We start from the raw sequence: 4,925 nt of genomic DNA, 5'->3' as shown, positions 1-4,925 counted from the left end.
GTGTTTTATGGTAGACAGACGGGATCATTGATATACGAATTCTATTACAGATCACTTTAATTGTGCCAGAATTGTCCACATTAACAATGCAACTGTTCACAGGCAATGAGTCGGCAGTTCAATACATCAGAGATAACTCAAGGCTGTTTGAGTATCTTTCCATTATGAAGTTTTAAATTCTGTTGAACTGAATTGTTTAATGATCATGCTGAGCTGTTTACAAGATACTAGATTTTGGAAATAACTTTATCCCTTCTCATCTCAGAGAAGAACTATCCAAAAAGACAAAGATAAGGTCTATAAGACCCATAATTTACATACAGTGCCAATACCAGTCTTGTATATTGCCGTGCGGTTGACAGCGTGTCCCTAGTTATATTCTCGTGACCTCTGAGGTCAGACATCTTTTGTGCATGGAGATGTTTATCAACTGGTATACCCAAAATGCAAAAGTAGGAGGAGTCGAGAGAGTTATTTACTCAAATTTTATAAAGTTGTATTTTGCGTCGATCGCATCCTACTGACCTGAAAAAAATCCACTTCCTGTTTTTCTGAAATAATTTCCGTGAAATCTTTTTACTTTTCGCTGGATCCAATGCAGATAAATGATTAAGCTGGGCTGAAAATAAGATGTTTCCCACTCCCTCGTCGCAGAGCAAGTCACTTGTCAAACAGAACCAGTCACACTATCACGAAGAGAGCTATGAGTAGCGAGGTATCCATGGCAAGGGATACGAAGAGCTCTATGCGTGTGAAAAGCACGAACGTGTACAATCTCTCTCTCACACACACACACTCACAAACACACAGATACACAGACATTCTAGTATTGCACTATCTGTAAAGAAGAACAGTATATAAAATAATGATGAACGTTTGAAAGACATATATCGATGGATGCACTTTTAGTAGATTAATGTACAGATGATTAGTTGGTGCTTGTATGTGGTTGTAGGTGGAGTGTGGATAGTTGTATATGTGTGGGTGGAGAGCGGGTGAGTAGCAGATGAGTGGTGGTAGCTAAATGATTGGAGATAGGACGTGATAAGGAGAGAAAGAGAGTGAACAACATGACCGCTCCACGTTACAGTCGCAACAAAAGGTCATCTTGACATCCGAAAGTCCAGTGGACAATAAAACATTTTGAACGCTCTTGAGGTAATCAACCATCAAAGCCGTCCCCACGGAAATCGCAGCTTATTTACATAAAGCAAACACCATTTCGACAAGAGCAGACCACCTATAAAAACCCTCTCTCTCATGTGTGCCACGTTCCTTCTCTACCATTCCAACCCACACACCCCCACCCTCGCCTCACATCCACCTACCTCCCCTCCCCACAGACCAACTCCTCACTTCCTCATTACTCCCCGGATGTTAACATCTAGCAAGAACATAACAATAAGTACCTCCTCCCCCCAACCCACAAAAAAATTCATGGAGGAGAAGAGATTTTACACGAATGACCGTGCTTTAATGAGGCTTCGCCAAATGCAATGAAATGCGTGGCTGTCGTGCCTGTTGCTGGTCTTTCCCTCTCCCTCTCCCCTACTCTTCCCCCAGCCCTCCCTTTTCTCCATCCCACGGTTTCAGGAGCCTGCTGGACATTGCTGCTGATGGCAGTCGTACCAACGACTGTGCTGAGAACCGTGCAGACGGCGTCCTTGTCTCTTCTTCCACCCAACTCCCCAGTTCACCGGGTGGCTATATAAAGATTAGCTGATCGTCTCCGCGTCCAGCGACGAGATTTTATTACCTCCATTCCGAGATCGCCCGAGAAGAGTATAAATGGTCGCATTTATCGCTGAAATCGTCTACGAGGGCGAACCAGACGAGGGCTGACGGACGGAAAAGAGTGGAAGAGTGAAAACGTTTCTGCGGCACGAAAAACCTGTCTTGTACTTTTACAAAAATAGAGAGGAGGGGTATGTGGGTAAATAAGAATGGATGGGGTTGGGAACAGTAAAAATCAAAAGGGTGTAGAGATGGCAGGGTGGTGCAAAAGTGTAATAGGTTTATAATTGCTACTTTATTTGTGCGGTGGGGTGCGGGAGTTTGCTGGGTGGCCTGTTGAACTTACTGCTGGTGGGGAGGATCGTTTGACGACGTGCGTGGGAGGGCCATACAAGCGGGCCTCGTGGTGCTTGGCTGTAGTCAGCCGCACCCGCAAATTAAATCACTTGGACATGGTGGAGTTTTATTGCCGTTGTTTATTTGGTTTTTTTGGGGCCGGTGGTGATGATGATGGTAATGTGTTTATTCGTGCGTTCGTGTATGTGTAGATATGTGCATTCACTCATTCACTCTTTGTCTCGTCAGCCTCGTCTAACAGTGTTTCGATTGCTTAGAGGGCGTGGCAACTGAAAGGTCACTGACACTGTGTTATTACTACTTTACTATCACATCAAGCAATGGAGACGTGGCATCTTCGAGATGACAAAGCAAGGAAAGGTGGCATCTGGGTGCTTCATCACAGCTTCTGTCTGTCTGTACAGATATTGTAATATGCAATCCATATCATTGTAACATCCGGTTGCTACCTGTACATTGACTTATCCATATATTGAGCTGCCTGTATGTTGAAGTACCTATGAGTTCAGCTACCTTTGTACTGACTTCCCATGTATCAAGATACCTGTGTAATGACTTTTATCTCGCTGAAATCTTTTTCCCTGTGAGGGACATTAGGGGCTGAGTGTATGGACAGGACAGTGGCTACACTTGCAGAATAATAATCTGCTTTTTGGCAATTTTCAAAGAAAGATAAATTTTATTTATTGCATCTTTCCAAGTTTCGGAACGATAACCCTGACTTTTCCGGCCTCTAAGACCAGTTTCCCTCTTTGCCCAAAAGAATCCATTATCAAAATGTCTGTCTACTTCCAACTACCTCAGAAAACGCAATGTCCACTCTCGCATCAGTCGTATTCTTCCTCCCAAAGGCATCTTTGGATGCAATGGCCAACAGACACGCATGGATTTAAAATAAATTTCTTTGTTTGTAATTCCTTTTTTTTTTTTTTGCTGTACGCTATGAGTGCCGAATTTTTGTACATTTGTGCATTTATTTTGTTTCACTGGTTTTTTTGTTTTCTCTATCACAGACCAAGTTTTTTTTTTTTTTTATACCATTAATTAGTTTTTGACATATTGCTTCCAACCCGGAGTGAGACAGCTTGCTTTGCTTGGTTTGGCGCAGGCAGGTCGCTTCTCGCGTGCCGCAGTTTGGTTTTATTGTCGTTAGGTGTGGCAGGCTCCTGCAGCCGTCGGGTGTAATTAGCTCCACCACCAGGGTGGTTCTTTCTGCCGGCACCATGTTTTAGTCTGGCGATTGACTCTCCTACCCTATCTCCATCATGCGCCGCGGTTTACTTTTATCTTTACATCGAGGCGAATAAAGGTAACGGGAAATCAATTGTAATTTATGAACGAGGAGATCAAATGATGTGGGTAGAAATACCGGAGACGGAAGCATCCTAACCCCATGATAGTCTCTATTTCCCATGAAAGAAACAGACTCTCTATGTTCTGTCTTCGCTAAGGACACTGGTGTTAATCATCCCTTTTCGGTGTTAAGTCTTTTTACATCGGCCATGCTGGATTTTGCTTCACGAGGATAAAATAGACATGAGAAACGTGAAGAAGATTGCTATCGAGATCAAAGTACACGATATAATGACAGATATTGATGAAGAAGAGGAGCCTCCAGAGAAATTAGCGCGCGGGGGTAAAACAGGACTTTGGGAGAAATCTGTCTCACAGGCCCATTCGTGGCAAAAGTAATCAGTTTGCCATCCGTTTACTAAAAACTTGCCCATCGATTGCGGCAACAGAATGTTTTAGAACCCGTGATGTCAGTGTCTTCGTTGTGACCTGCGAGGGTAGGTGTGTGTGGGGAAGGGTACACGAGGGCAGTACGCTTGACTGATGGAGTATTTGTGTAAAAGGAAATGGCGCGGCGATGTGGCAGCTGCAAAAAAAGTCTTGTATCAACAGTAGAAGAGCTTCCAGTCCCAGTTCAGGCAAAAAGTTACCAAAATATGCTGTGGGCTGCGACTGTCAGCGGTTTGCTTGGTGGTTGGTTGTTTGTCCGTCCGTCCATCCATCCATTTGTGCCTGCCTGCCAGCATTTTCTCTTTTTTATGAATAATTTATCTCTGTGTACCTTTGGCTTCAGATTATGTTTAATTTCTAAAGGATCATTATCTGGTAGCTAAAATAACGAACACAGAATATTTAACTCATTGTGAACCTTTGTCGAGGGGATGGGCTATAGATGTGAACCAGGGGTATACGCATGCCTACCTCCGAGATCTCCAATATCAATAATTGTAGCCTCAGTGGCAAGGGATACAAGGTGGGGACCTCTAGGGTGTCAAAGCCTGACTCCTCTTCTCTCGTCAAGTTCCCGGATGTTCTTAGCTCGGCGCTAGACCTCTGATCCACAGCCACAGCGTAAGGTAGGTCAGATAGAGAGATATGTGGTTCTTATATCACACACCTCTCTCTTCTTATTTTAATTCTTCTATGTTTCTGTCACATTGTAAGACTGTAAAGCGGAGGAGGGTGTGATTTACAACTGTAAACCAGATCAATACCTCTCGGTAAAAATCACGGTTGGATTTTTATAACAATGGATCTGAAATTGAGACCGAACGTTTCAACAACAAACAAAAAAACAAATAATTTAAGACTTTGAAAGTCTTGACTCGACACTCAACCTTTCTCATGTTTTTTGTTGACGTCCGCGCAAAAGCCTGTGATTATAAATTTTCCTGAAAAAGTACTTCTTTTTTATTCTAATATTTATTGTCCTTACTGATAGTGCGTTTGTTATCAAAAACCAAAAAATAAATAAATAAACAAGTGTCGTTGTGGACGCAAAATGCCGAGGTAAAAATCAGCGGACACAGCGCGTGCAGGGA

Source organism: Pomacea canaliculata, linkage group LG1 (assembly GCF_003073045.1).
Source record: "Pomacea canaliculata isolate SZHN2017 linkage group LG1, ASM307304v1, whole genome shotgun sequence".
Classification (NCBI taxonomy): Eukaryota; Metazoa; Mollusca; class Gastropoda; order Architaenioglossa; family Ampullariidae; genus Pomacea; species Pomacea canaliculata.
The sequence above is the reverse complement of the archived record's forward strand: the minus strand, read 5'-3'. Positions refer to the sequence as shown.